Genomic DNA, 15,726 nt, shown 5'->3' with positions numbered 1-15,726 from the left:
CATGTCCTTTTTCATTGACTATTCACTGTGTACTTGGCATGTGCTTAGCAAATACAACAAAGTCACTAATCACCTGGAGATTATATCCTAGAGCTACGCCTTCCAATATGGCAGCCACAAGCCACATGTGACCATTGGGCACTTTAAATGGGGTTCATCAGATTGAGGTGTGCTGTGAATATAAAAGAGACACCAGATTTTGAAGACCTGGTCCAAAAAATGAATATAAAAATACCTCGTTAACAATCATTTCATAGTGATTTGACATTGACATGATAATGACCCATTGGGTTTAATAAAACATACTATGATAATTAACTTCATTTGTTTCTTTTTACCTTTTTGATGGGGTTCCTAAAAAACTTTTCATCTCATATGTGGCTTGCGTTGTATTTCTATTGGATAGTGCCGTTCTAGAGGTTTCTAAGCTAGTGGATAAATACCTCTGTATCAATATAATACCCTTTACTGATGAATGCTTTGAAGAAAAATGAAGCAGGGCAAGAAAATGGGGAGAGAAAAAGTGGGGCCTGGCAATGTTTCATAGAGGTTGTTCATGGGAGGTCTTTCTGAGGAAGTAAAATTTGATTATCCTAAGAAGTAGGTAAATCTTGATTTCTAAAAAAAAAAACTGCTTAGAGCTTGTCCCTTCATTGCACTGTGGGCCAGCATACCTGAATACTCATAAGGAAACTGTGGGAATAAAAATGGTTGAAATGCATTGTACTTCCTTGTGTGATCATCTTCTGGACTTAAGAGCCAGGAATAATGGTTTTCTCCTATAAACAGTCAGCAAATGATCAGAGAAAAATCTTATTTAGGTACAAGTAATAAAGATCTTGCAAAGAGATTTTCTCTTCCTGTAGCTATTTGCAACCATATCATCCATTTTTATTTAATTCTGATTAAACCCATGTCCGATGATTTGGGGGCGGGGGGCGCTAAACAGAGCTTCATGTCCCTCGGGGTCTAGTCCAATTCCAAACAATATTTGCATTTCCTGGATCTATAGAATAAATGCACCGTAATGGCAATTCTGTTTAAAATGAGCAGAGACACTTTAAAATCTCCCATAGAAAGAACATTGCTTTTGCTGGAACAGGGTAACTTGAGCACCTCTCAAAAGTATAGTATAAAAACTTAAGCCCAGATTAGAGAGTTCGGCCCCGGGGAAATGAAAGTAAACAAAAATTGAAGCAGTGGAGCTGTTGAAACGATAAAATGTAGTTGAACTTTGATCATCAGGAAGCCCTTAAAATGTTAGGTGTGCACAGTCAGAGAGCTGTTTATTAGGTGGTGGATTCCATCATAGACAGTTGCCACGGGGTTACCGCATTTTAATTAAATTTGACAATGGACACAATGTTTGATATTAGAACAATGAGATTTTGTACATGATTCAAGGGCTGTACTTAGTGGATTCAAATCCAATAAAATAAATCATTTCAGTGCTTTTGCTTTCATATTTAGGGAACCCTAGGTACACCACAGATCACACTGTGTTGTTGACACAAAGCCCACACACTTAAAACCTTGATGTAGACCAGATCCCTAAGCTGTGGGAAATGGGGCCATGTCTACCACTTAGGAAAAAATTCTACTGTATTTGTTTTATTCCTAGATCTTGGCCATACTTGAATCAAAGACTCTGTCTCTTCTCATCCCCCGAAAGAGAAGAAAAGAAAAGAAAGGACAATGAGCATTTCCTTTATTTTCTAAAATTATTTCCAGTTATTCCCAGTGATTCTTAAAAAAATACAAATGTGGCCAGTGGCTTAATGGTCAGCTCCTGAGACTGACTCATGCCTATGAGACATTATTTAGGGACGCATTACCTAAGGGAGCCCTGGGAAAGAATTTTGTTCTAGTTACTAATATGTTATGCTTTTAAAAATAAGGTTGTGGCCAGAGTTCTCAGATGTCCTTGAATAAGAGGGATGATTTGGGTTATTATTTCTGTTTGTTGTCATCTCAAAACCGAAAAGCCGTTGGGATAACCAACTCTACACTCCATGTGTGGACAGCCCTGTGTGTTCGTGGACCTATTTAGGAAAGCAGGACTGACTCCTTCCTTCCCCCTCATTCCACACGCTGACTCCCAATTCATGCGTCTGCAGAAGTCCCCAGACAAAGGATTAACTCTCGGGTCCTTAGCTCTCCGGTCAAAATGACAATACCAGTAAAGGAAACCCCCAAAGGACTCAGAAACAAACATTCAAACAAGAAGGTCACGCCCAAATTTATTAGGTAGGAAATAGGTCCTTAGGACAAAGCAAAACAGAAACTGTTGGAAGAGGTAGAGACGCCCCTATGAATGTGCTTAGCTCGAAGAAAGCGATTCATCAGCTTCCTTGCTTCCTTAATTTCCAGCTGTAGAAATATGCCGAGGGAAAACCTAATAAGTGTAGGAAGAGTGTTATTTTGACTCTAAGGCTGTAGATGGGGGTGGGGGCTGGGACCGGAATGTGGGCCCTCCCTAACAACAGCAGAAAGAGTTTTGCTGTATCCGTTCCCAGACTATAAACATTCAGAGACTCCTCGCCAAGCACATAATAAAATTTTCCTCTCTCTCTCTCCCTCTCCCTTTCTCTCTCTCTCTCTCTCTCTCAATCTCTCTCTGATTTCCTGTAGTTTGTACTATTCACATGTAAATCATGATGAGTATTAGTGTGGTCTCCAACTTAAAAAATGCTGAATTTTTCCAGAAGTATCCAAAGCTTCCTGTTGAGAAGAAAGCACCTTTTAGGAGATATTTTACTGGACGAGAAATGTATGTGTTCATTTCAGCAATTGTTAAATTTGAAACAAGAATATGAAAAACGATCCACTGATAGTGATCACAAGAGATGTCACCCAGGAAAAGCCTGTTTCTACAACAGAAAAGGAACAAACACAGCATTCTTAACTGAAAACTCTAAGGAGGGTCTTGCATAATAAATCATGAATCTAATCCAAAAGTCAAACAATGTTTGCTCCAAAAGGTGACACTCCGAAATTTTTCTACAACTGGTTTAGATCAAGAAGCAAATTTTCTCTCTTTCACTTGGGAAGTAAACACTGACTATAAGTGTCTTTTAAGAGATGAATCATTTAGCCCCTACATCTGACATGGGATTAGGTCATTTGTTTGTTTCTGGGATATATTCTACCCTTGACTGCAACTGTGCTCCACGATTTGCTCAAACGTTTTCTGGCAATTTCTGATGTGTTCAGACAAAGACCAGAAGCTTGAATCCCACGGAATTAACCGGTTGGGTTATTACCAAGGTGGAACAGAGCCAGAAAGCTGAAAACATACACACGATACAGTGTTGGGACATAATGTCTGCCTTCATAAAGATAGTATCATTTCTAGGACTCTTACCCACAGTTAGCTCAATGAACTGGAAATATTTTTCTTTTCTTTTCTCTTCTTTTCTTTTCTCTTCTTTCTTTCTTTCTTTCTTTCTTTCTTTCTTTCTTTCTTTCTTTCTTTCTTTCTTTCTTTCTTTTCTTTCTTTCAACAGCAGGAACAGAAGAGATTGGTAATTAACCAGGTGAGCAATTCTTTTGCCTCCTGGAATATACTAGAAAATAAAAATAACTATCCTCTTTCTTAAAACATTGACATCCCTACATTAACCAACAAACCAAAAAGAGGTAGAAAGAGAGCAAGAGGGAGAAAGAGGGGGAGAGAAGGAAGAAAGAAAGGAAAGAAGGAAATGAAATAACATTATAATGCTCAACAGTTACAGAATAAATAACCTAGAAATCACATCTGGATGGACTATCCTCAACAATCAGAAATTGCCCAAGGAGCTTCCATATTGAATTAATTGAAGGGTACATTGAGGTCCTACCTCCCGTTTGCATGACATTGACAGTTTACCCAGGGCTCTCACCTACATTATCAGTGCTTCTGATATCATTAATCATCTTTTATATTGGAGGAAGCCAAAGATGAAAAAGATTAAGTAATTTAAGGAAGGTCCCACACCTAGCACAAGAATGAGCCAAAATATACCTTGCTTTTTCGGTCGTAGCTTAGAGTTCTCATCATGACACCAGAGGGTTTCTATCTCTTCTGGTTCTGCTCTGGCATCATGTGCACATCTCATATTGTCACAGGGGTCCCCCAGTCTTTATGAACCCCTTCCCAAAATTACTCTGTGAAAGTTACGGCAACTTGCTACATTGTAATCACTGCAGTGGTTGGTGATATGGTCACAGATCCTCACTGTAGGTCCACCTCCTACTGCTCTCAGGAACCACGTTGGGATGGGTGGTTGGCCTATATGCCTAGCCAACACCTCTTCCTATAGAAAACCGCTTTCCCGCCATAGAAGGGTTTTCCACAGGGTTGGTTTTGCCCTCCAGGGGACATTTGGCAACATCTGGAGATGTTTTGGGTCATCACAAGGGGTGGAGGGGGAGGATAGTACTGACATCTAGTGGGTAGAGGCAAGGGATAGTGCTAATCTTCCACTGTGCCCCCACAACAAAAACATACAAGGCGCAAATATCAGTGCTGCCAAGGATGAGAAACTTTGCTCCATGGGAGTCTTGATCAAGTCCCGTGCCCTGCAGGCCTGACCTCTTGACCCAATACCAAGAGTGGGCATGAGACCCAAGCCTGGCCAGGGGGGGTACCCCTCCACACAGGACTTTTGCCAGAGATATTGGAAAAAGTGTTCTCTATTCCTTTATGAAATCAAAACCTTAAGGCCAACAAAAACTTGGTCTTGCCAGGCTGATAATAAAGATAGGGAGAGACAGCAGAACTAAGGTAGGAGGAGGAAACTGAAGACTTTGTTTGAATTAAGCCCTACCTCCCACCTCTGAAGCTTTTGAGCTAAGCCTATCAATTCCACTTTTGTAGGAGGATTTGTTTAAAGAGTTTTGCTTAAGCTAGTTTGAGTTGGACGTCCACAATTTCCAAGCAAGGGTCTTGGCTAATACAGATGCTGGTAAGTGAGGGTGATATCATTACAAAAGTACCTTAAATACATTCTAATATTTCTAAAGCATATCATTTGCCAATTCCACTACTTTGGCTCCTATTAGTAACAAAGAGCACTGCGGCCCCTTAGCCAAAAGTAAAATCTCTTCCATGTATTTTTAAAATAGAGGATTACCAGGATCACCCATCTACTGTTTTCCTTTAGCTGAACAAGGAAGAGACAAAGCTCATAGACCAAATCCAAGACCTAATACTTGAAATAAGGAGTTACAGACGCCAGTTTGTCAGAGTCCCAATGTCAGATTCCCAAGTGTCAAGGTAATCATGCGGTAGGCAACATTCCATTCCATAGGAGACCTCTCTGAGTCTTTGACTCATCTGGAACATTAGAAGCCTGGGTATTATAAGATACCTCTTCCAGACAGCATTGCAAGGAACCTCCACTGGGATGGCTAAGAGACATCTCACACACACAACATGTGTGGAGAGGGAAACCCAGCAGGAGCAGGATGGACTCTCTTGAGTTGAAGAGGTGCTGCTGAGAGGCCTGGAGTCACTAGAGCCCAGCCACCAGAGTATGGGAGAGAAGAATGCCCAGAGAGAACTCCAGAGATCCGCAAAGGGCCCACCTGAGGTCTTCAGCTGAGTACTCATCGCACACCGGGAGAAACTTCCTGAGGCTTCAGAAAGAACCACCACTGGATTTCAGCCAGCAACATTGGCGCTCAGATAGCCTTGCGCAGGGCGCTCAGGTCTTGCCTCAGTGGTGGGGGATAATGATCCCCAGGGGCGAAGTGCAGCTCTGGTCCCGTCTAACCAATCTTAAAAGCAAGACCTAAGAGGATCAAACTGTTTCTGGGTAACTGCACTCACGGCCCCATGGGGCCATGTGACTTGAGCCGGGTGCCTGTGGAGAGGGCTTCTCATCCTAGGCAGCATGGAACAAAGCTTGAGAATATTAAGAACAAAGCTCGAGAATATTCACAGAAACATAAAAACATCCTGCAGCAAAGTAAAATGCGCGTCTGGCAAACAATAAAAAAAAAAAATTTAGTAGGCATGCAAAAATGGAGGAAAATATGACCCAGCCGATGCTTGCAGAGCGGGAGACCAGCCCAGGAGGCCCAGAGAACCATGAGAAATAAGAATCCATTGTTTTAAGCCACAAGTCTGGGGATGATTTGTTAAATGACAAATAACTGAAAAAAGGCATCTTCTCTCACCTGGATGGTTATACTAGCCTCCATACTGGTTTTCCTGATTCTGGTCTTCCTTTCCCATAAATATCTCAATAGCACTCAGAGTGATTTTGTGATCTAAAGCAGGTCATGTAAATCTTGTGCTCCCAGCCCTCCAATGGCTCACCATTTCCCTCATGGTAGATACGAAATCCCTACAAGAACCTAGGAGGTCCTCCATGGTCGGCCTCTCCACCTGCCTCCCCTCCACTGCCCCGCTCAACACACACACACACATGCCACCTGTTTGATCCCATCCCTAGGCTCCCCCTCTGGCTCCAACCACTTGAGTCTCATTCCCTTTCTTTGAATATGCCCTGTAGGCTGGGACCTCTTCATGGGATGCTCTTCACAGGTGGCTACATGGATCCTTCTCTGACAGCCCATAGAAAACAGGGGCCTTTCCCCCATACTCGCTAGCAGCCCCGTCCCCTCCAAATACTCCAACGCTTTAGGTGACACCATACCCACCCAACATGCAATATGTTTTTCTTATTCATTTGTTTGTCGCCGAGGACAAGGGCTTTACTGATTTTGATTCTTGCTATATATATCTCCCCAGCACCCACAATAGTCTATGAACTGTAGTAGGAAATCAATCAAAATATTTGCTGGACGGAATGAATGAAGAAGGAAGATGAAATGAACGTTGGATTGATTGCTAAAGGCAGGACAAGATAATGCCAGGGGGGAATTTTCCCAGGGAGGTCCATACTAAGAGGTTAGAAGGATGACATTCTTGGTCACGTTCTTAGCCTCCGACTGCATCGCCATCAGCTGCTCCAGATGGCTTCATTCTTGTTAGATTTTTGTCCTCCTCCATTTGCATCAATAGCCCTCCTTATCTGCCCACAGCCAAGTTCACCGGCAACTGACAAGTAGGAGAGCTTGCTCTCCCAAGGCTAGAGGCAAGATGCCATTTGCAAAGGCTGAATCTGAAAAAGAAAGAAAGGAAAAGAAAATGCACCTCCGATGACCACCAAACAAAACCAAATAAAGCAAAACCAAGCAGAAATTTACACATGGACTATAGGGGAGTACACACAATTGTCTGGGGTGCTCAACTATTTTAGGTCTATATCTGATAGCTGGCTAGTCAGGCTTGTTCAGTGTGTGAAAATCCATGGAGCTATACCCTCATGATAGATACACATTTCCAAATGTATTTACGCATAATAAAAATTTTAAATAAGGTACACATGGTTCTCTCAATAATCTACTTTTTTAAGGACTTTGTTTTTTTATTTATTTACTTTAAGTAATCTACACCCAACGTGGGGCTCGAACTCACAACCCCGAGACCAAGAGTCGCTCCACCAACTGAGCCAGCCAGGCGCCCCTGTAAGTAGGTGTTTTTAAAAAGCCACACTGGTGACAAATGGAAAAACAACCTAAATATTTCATGTTGGAGGAATAATGCATAATAGTCCCACCATAAAATAGAATACGACATAGCCCTAAGAGTGGGGGTAGTAGAAGTGTATTTTGTGGCATGAAAAGGTACCCATAGTGTATTTGACTAGAACGTGGGGGAAGTCGTGTGTACAACGTGATGCCATAACACACACCCCGAGAACAATTCTAAAGACGATGCTCTGCCATGTTGTCAGGAGTTATTTCTGGGTGGTGAGCAGAGTATGAATTTTCTTTTCTAGATCTGAGTTCTCGCGTCTGCTTCTTCTTGACCCCACTTTAGTCCCTCTAGAGTAGGTTTAACTCCCCAGTGCATTGGCTCATTCACACAATGATGGAAACACTGCGGACACCCACGGAAGATGCTGAGGATCCTCCCAAGCCAGGAAAGTCCTTGGATCTCCATCCCCTTGTTTGTGGATGAGCACACATCCGCTCAGATGCCTTTGCTCCTTCTTGCCCACACACCTTCACACATACTGCAGGAGCCCTCTTCCACTTCCCCAAGGCTTTCTCGATGTTGTCTGCCTATGAGACCACAGGCACCAGTTTAAGTATATCAAATACTTGAAAACTTGAGCAAGATACCTGTTTGCACACCTTACAAAATGAAGCGGTGATAAGAACGTCAGAAAAAATCTGGGTGCAGCACAACGTGATTGAAACTTTGGTTTCTGTGCACCAGCTACTGGGTGAAGGACTTCTAGGATCTGGGCACCATATGGTGAAGCCAGGCGCAATATTAATCAGGAATGTTATTCCTGTTGCCCTAGATCTTTTTTGGCAAGAAATCCAGTGGTGGAGCCAGCACTCACAATGCTGAATGAGTAATAATACTGTTGGACATTTGCACAACGCTTGGGAGAGTCTATAAAGCACATGGTCTAAGACACTCCAGGAAAGGAGCACATTCCCAGTTCAATCCCTCACTCACCCGCCCCAAACCTTCTCGTGGAGCATGGAGGCACACGCAGGCTGCCTTTGGGTGCTGCATTAAGCGAAAGTCACACAGGTTTGCCCATGACGTCAGCAAGTGCAAATTGAGCTTACCCGTGCCAAGCACCTACGTTAGCTATTAAAGATACAGTTTGGTTCACAAAATGTGGCTGGCTGCCTTCATGCGGTTCACAGACAGAGGTGGGGAGAGATGACCAGGCAGAACACGCGGACCTTGTCTTTCAGTTAAGGAGCATAGATAGGGAGGGCAGCAAGAACCACCAAGAGGCTTTAATCCAAGGCACAACAGAAGTGTCCCCATCGGGTCCCAGGAAGGCCACATGGGCTGCAGTATGGAGAACAGAGTGGGGGGAGGCAGTACTAGGTCAGCGATGTGTACATTGTGATAGAATATTTGGGGTCTTTTTAAAGTATATAAATATAAATGTGTGTCAACATAAATGCCAAATGTTAACAGTAGACTGCAATCCGTTAATGTTTATTTTTGTCTTTTTAAAACTTAATTATATTTTCTGATTTTTTTTAGAGTAAACAAGCATTTTTTATAGAATTGGGAAAAACATGCTTGGACTACTTTTAGTGTGATTGGGAGCTGGTATAGGGCGTTGTTGGGAGGAGTGGTGGGCTCCTCTAGGACCGTCTGCCTCCTGGGTTATGGTTTCACGACATCATGTTCTCGGAAGTTTAAGGGGCCCCTGGAATTGCACGCAGACCTAAGAATCCCCACAAGTCATCCTGCAACGCCACAGGATTTTCTATGTGCCATCTTAACTCAGTTTCAATAGCTCTGCTGTTGGATTATTGTTCCCATATACTGATGAAGAACCTGAGGCTCAGGAATGTCAAGTCCGTGTCCCCAGTTGTTGGAAGTGCCCTTCATTATTCCACAAATTCCCATTGAAGGTGACTGACATTTGCCTCGTTCTTTTGTCTTTTTGTCATCCTGGGCTTCATCCCACCTTCTTGCCTGCATCTACCTCGGAGCGCGTGTGCGTGTGCGTGCGTGTGGGAATGGTCAACTCGCTTTCATCTTTTCACGTCCCATTGGGATTTAGAAAGTCAATAGACTCGAGACTGCTGGGCGCCGTGGGAACAGGTTTGAATCCCAGCCCCGCCTCGGAGTCTCAGTTTCCCCTGAAAGTACCTGCCCTATAGCATTTGGGGGAGGATTGTACGCTGTGAAATGTAGGCAGCACTTAGCTGGCACTTAACTCTCATAAATGTCATCTATTATTATTATTATTATTATTATTATTATTCCCCACCAAAGAAAAGGTTCCAAGGAAAAGTTTGATAATAGGCCAGTTGAAATGAAAAGCGTTCATACCATTTGACCCAGGACATCCAGGATTAGAAATCTGCGGATATACTCACATAGGGCCAGTATTCAACAGGGATGACCAGGAGGACCATAATGATGGTTAAAATGTAGGAAGATTTCCACACCAGTTGGCCAACAGCGGCTTCCCCAGTGCTGGTCGATCCTTGTCTGCCACCCAGGCAGCCTTGGCCTCTGCCCAGAACCTTCTGGAGCGTCGCAGGATCCAGCGACTAACAGGTTAACTCGGGCTTCACAGGGGACCCCCAGGTCCCCGCTCCTACCCCCACCGACTGCCAGCTGGTATCTGATTAGTGAGAGCCAGAACCGGCCCCTGCCTTGAAAGTGCCTCCTCCCAAATTCAAGGGTGTTTCCATGTTTCTTTTGCTTCTTTGCCTGTTGTTTGCTTTATAGCCCAAATCCGGAAGTAACGTAAATGCATCGTTAAATAAATTACGACATGTCCCTTCTTTTTTTTTTTCTTTCTTTCTTTTTTTTTTTTTAAAGATTTTATTTATTTATTTGAGACAGAGAGAATGAGAGAGAGAGAGCACATGAGAGGGGGGAGGGTCAGAGGGAGAAGCAGGCTCCCCGCCGAGCAGGGAGCCCGATGCAGGACTCGATCCCAGGACTCCAGGATCATGACCTGAGCTGAAGGCAGTCGCTTAACCAACTGAGCCACCCAGGCGCCCCACGACATGTCCCTTCTAATCGAATATGATGCAGCCTTATAAAAAGGAATGAGTCGGCTCTCATGTGTAGAAAATAAAGGCAGCCAGGATGTGTGCTCAGCAACCAAAACAGGTCGCCTACATGTGTGTATTGTGTAACTGCATTTGTGCAAAATAAATTGAATGGGCATTTATGGATGACTATATCTACATAAAACATGCTGTGTGCTTAGAATAACTGCATTCAACTGACATCATTTATTATTATTCAGAAAAGCTTAAGTATCAACAGAAGGGAGACGGTATCTTCCAAGTTGGTGCTACACATCAAAAATTTAAATATATCCCGACTATGCATGTATGCTTGCAGACTTTATATCAATTGTTTGTAGAATATTTCTGTGCTTATGAGAAGCTATGAGCAATTGTGACTTTTAGGGAGTGAAGCTGGGATGCAGGTGATAAGTGTTCAGACAACGGTTAGGTCTTACTTTTACACTTTGTCCTGTTTAATGTTTTTTGGCCCTGAGTATGTATCGCCATTATTATTACATTATTGTTTTTGTTGTTGTTGTTGTTGTTTTGTGAAGGACAGACTCAGAAGAGACCGATTTGTTTTGGCCACTGCCAGGGAACAACGTGGCAGAGAGGCTGCATGGGCGCCTGGGAGCCTGGGATGTGCCGGGAAGCACAGGGTTAATGCCCCTTCCCGGGCAGCCTGCTGCCCCAGCTCGGGAATCCTGCAATTAGGCTAATGAAGCAGTAGTTTCACAAGTCGGATGGAAATGTAATTGGCAGCAGACACCTGAGCTCTCAAAAGGTAGATGCTAGAAGACCTCTGGATGGGTGGAGACTCTGGCTGGGGAGAGGCGCTCATTGAAGGGGCTTATCTGTAAGTATTCTCTTTCCAGCCTTCAGAGAATGCAAACTGGCCCCCTTGTGCATTCAAAGGATTGCAGTCATGGATGAATCAGTCCAGAAAAGGAGTGAAAAAGAAAGTGGGAGCCCTCCATTCGTTTAATTTTCTAAAGGGGGGTTTTCCCTACTCATTGAGTAAAGAGAGGGGGGTCTCTATTCAAGGAATAAATATGATTGGGATCTGGGGTGCCTGGGTGGCGCAGTCGTTAAGCATCTGCCTTTGGCTCAGGTCATGATCCCGGGGTCCTGGGATCGAGCCTTGCATCGGGCTCCCTGCTTGCCGGGAAGCCTGCTTCTCCCTCTCCCACTCCCCCTGCTTGTGTTCCCTCCCTCACTGTCTGTCAAGTAAATAAATAAAATCTTTAAAAATATATATATGATTGGGTTCTTTCAGGATGAGAAGACCTGCACCAAGCCTAAGGGATGGAAGGGTGAGCCCCCCGGAGCTACAGGCTGGTGGAAATGAGTCTGTTCAACTGGTAGAAGCTATCCTACCACAACATTTAACATTTATTGAGCGCCTACTAGGTGCCAGGCCCTGATCTAAGGATTTTCCTCCATTAATTCATTCAACCACATCTCCCAACGAGACCTACCCTACCTTATTTCACTGAGTCTCGGGTATATATTTTTGGCTTTGTAACTAGAGTTAGCAAACAAAATACAGGACTCCAATTAAATTGGAAATGATGCAGAATTGTTTCGTATAGATATGCTCAAAATGTGCCCCAAGTGGAATAAACTTATCCTGAAACATGATTCATTTTTTATCTGCAATTCAAATGTAATTGGATGTCCTATACTTTATCTGGCCCCTCATAACATTTCTAAAATCCATATAACTCTCAGAATTGACGGGCTATTTATCATTAGTCACAATTTTTTTCTTTCTTAGTGGTTCATAAAATAATGTTGCATTTCAGTGGCTTCTTCGATTGGGTGAAATGTGATATTATTATTCCCATTTGACAGAGGAGCAGACTGAGGCTCACAGGAGTTAATTAACTCCCCCAACGGCACAAACTCCCCAGAGTTTGGATTTGAACACAGGCTCTAGGAGCCATAACTAGCTACTGTGTTTCTAATTAAGGAACCGTTAGGAGCCAAATGGCACAAAGCAGTTAACACTGGATCATTAGGAGCCACTTTGTTTACGTTTCTGATTTCTCGCTTTTTGCTCAAAATTCTATAGAGAGATTTTGGATCTGTATCTTTAGCTTCTTGGCAATGGAGAGTTGGGATTCAAGTTCAAGTCAGGGGTTACAGTCTTGACTTTAGGAGCTTCTCTGTCATTAGAACATGAACCCCGCGAGGAGTCCTCACAGCACTAGGACCTGCAAGTCAGTCCAGAGCATGTACATAGCAGGGGCCACGCTGCCCCTACTTCAGTCAGCAAGGGATGGTGGTTAAGGAAACATGTTTTTAAATCATCAGTCAACACCTAACAAGTGGTCAAACCCCGGCATTCACTCATCCAAGAACTATTTCCTGAGGCCTCCTCTAAGCCAGGCACGGTTCTAGAACTAGACACATGGCAGAGAGGGAAACAGGAGAGAAAAGTCCTTGCTCCCATAGAGTTTAACCTTATAGTGATAAAGACAGAAAGTGAAAAATCAAGTTTTACAGAATGTTAAAGATGATAAAACGATGGAGAAAAATAAGGCAAGCAGGAGAGAGAGAAATAGGAAGTGATGGGAAGTTGCAATTTTAAATAGGCAGGGGGTCCAGGGGAGATCTCAGTGTAAAGCCATACGAAGATCTTAGAGGAGAGCAACCCCTGCAGAGTCGGTGCAAAGGCCCTGAGGCCAGCGCATGTTTGTGCTATCTGATGATGCCAGTGAAGCAGCTGTAGGGTAAATGAGAGGAGCTGTAGTCAGAGGGGCAATGGGAAGGGAGGGGTCTCCTGCAGGGCCTTCACAGACTTGGGCTTCTGCCCTGAGGGAGATGGACACTCACCAACCATATATATGGCTTTAGGCAGGTGACTTGATCTCTCGAAGCTTCACAGATGTTTCTTTCTTTTAAAAATGGAGCTGCTCAATGGAATATTATGCAGCCATCAAAAGGAATGAGATCTTGCCATTTGCAACGACGTGGATGGAACTGGAGGGTATTATGCTGAGTGAAATAAGTCAAAAAGAGAAAGACATGTATCATATGACCTCACTGATATGAGGAATTCTTAATCTCAGGAAACAAACTGAGGGTTGCTGGAGAGGGGAGTGGGGTGGAAGGGATGGAGTGATTGGGTGATAGACCCTGGGGAGGGTATGTGCTCTGGTAAGTGCTGTGAATTGTGCAAGACTGTTGAATCTCAGATCTGTACCTCTGAAACAAATAATGCAATATATGTTAAGAAAAAGAAAAAAGAAGAAGATAGCAGGAGGGGAAGAATGAAGGGGGGGAAATCGGAGGGGGAGACGAACCATGAGAGACGATGGACTCTGAAAAACAAACTGAGGGTTCTAGAGGGGAGGGGGTTGGGAGGATGAGTTAGCCTGGTGATGGGTATTAAAGAGGGCACATTCTGCATGGAGCACTGGGTGTTATGCACAAACAATGAATCATGGAACACTACATCTAAAACTAATGATGTAATATATGGTGATTAACATAACAATAAAAAATTTATTTAAAAAAAAAATGGAGCTGCTAATAGGACCCACCTCTTGGAGTAGTTATATGAAGTAAGGAAGCATTGCAGTGGCCCGTATGAGGGGAGGCCCCATGCCACATTGCTGGGCTCACTGTTGGACAAATACCCAGCTTCTTAGTCCCTGGGCAAGTCCCTAGTTTTTTCATGCACCCAAGGGAAAGCAGAGAGATTGAGATGGTGCTTATAGGTTGGAAAGAATGTTAATATCCTGACTAATCCATTTGTTCGTGGAGTCATTCAGCAAACAATCCCTAGGTGCCTCCTTGGGCAGGTTCTGTGCTGAGTGCTGGGGACTTGAGGATGGAAAGATAGCTCTTCAGAACTCAGGAGAGTTTCATCTCCAGCTTGGGCTGTGACTGGTATAGTCTGTGGGCCTGACTCACCTGGTCCATATGGGGTCTTTTTATAATCTGGAACGGTTGCAGCACTGAAGGATAGAAATCTGTCCCCCATCTGAAAAACAAACTGAGGGTTCTAGAGGGGAGAGGGGTGGGAGGATGGGTTAGCCTGGTGATGGGTATTAAAGAGGGCACATTCTGCATGGAGCACTGGGTGTTATACGCAAACAATGAATCATGGAACATTACATCAAAAACTAATAATGTAATGTATGGTGATTAACATAACATAATAAAAAAAAAAAAGAAAGAAATCTGTCCCCCAAATCCAGATTTCCAGTTCTCTTAAAAAAGCAGGAGCTTTAGGGGTGCCTGGGTGGCTCAGATGGTTAAGCGTCTGCCTTCGGCTCAGGTCATGGTCCCAGGGTCCTGGGATCGAGCCCCGCATCGGGCTCCCTGCTCAGCGGGAAGCCTGCTTCTCCCTCTGCCTCTGCCTCTCTCTCTCTCTCTCTGACTCTCATAAATAAATAAATAAAACATTAAAAAAAAATGTATTAAAAAAAAAAAGCAGGAGCTTTAGATACACTGGGCCCTGGTCCCACATGGCAACCCACAGCCAGGCCTGAGCAGCACCCTGGGATCCAGGTGTTCCCTCCTGGACTCATTTTTTTTTTTTAATTTTTTGTTTCATCCTCTGTGGGCACTGCCCATCTGGGACATTGACGTTTTGACCTCCAGGAGACATGCCACAGTGGAGGTAATGATGACCCTGGCTGGCTTCATGGCGGCTGGGATGCTGGAGCTGGGACTTGTCAGATACTGGACAAGGCTTCGGGGCAGAGAGGGTTCATTCACTGCCCCACAAGGATGCCACAGGCAGGTGATTTCCAAAACTTCCTTCCATGAGTGCTGGGCTAAGTGGCCGTCAATTTGCAAATAAAAGCATAAAAAGGAAGATGGCAGGCATTCGAATCACATGGTAAAATGTGCTCAGACTCCCTTACAAGAGTTCCCATAGAGCAGGGGAAGGTGCGGAGAGAGAAGGCTCAGATGAGGGCGTCTTGGGGTCGGGGTTATTCCACCAGCGGGTGTAAGCTCAGGAAGGAGCCTGAGTCTCCTCGCCAGGTCCTGGTTCCTTCCTACCTCTCCCCTCACTGAGTTGTGAAGCTCGTGTCAAAGGAACGGATCATTTGTGTAAGGCGCCCCTGAGATACAACCCGCCTTCTTCATCCAGTGCCGGCCACAAGAAATAATGAAATTGTACGAAATCGGGGATGA

The sequence above is a fragment of the Mirounga angustirostris genome, unplaced genomic scaffold (genome assembly GCF_029215605.1).
Source record: "Mirounga angustirostris isolate CCGP_5_RB_7025 unplaced genomic scaffold, mMirAng1.0.hap1 SCAF_10, whole genome shotgun sequence".
NCBI lineage: Eukaryota > Metazoa > Chordata > Mammalia > Carnivora > Phocidae > Mirounga > Mirounga angustirostris.
The sequence above is the reverse complement of the archived record's forward strand: the minus strand, read 5'-3'. Positions refer to the sequence as shown.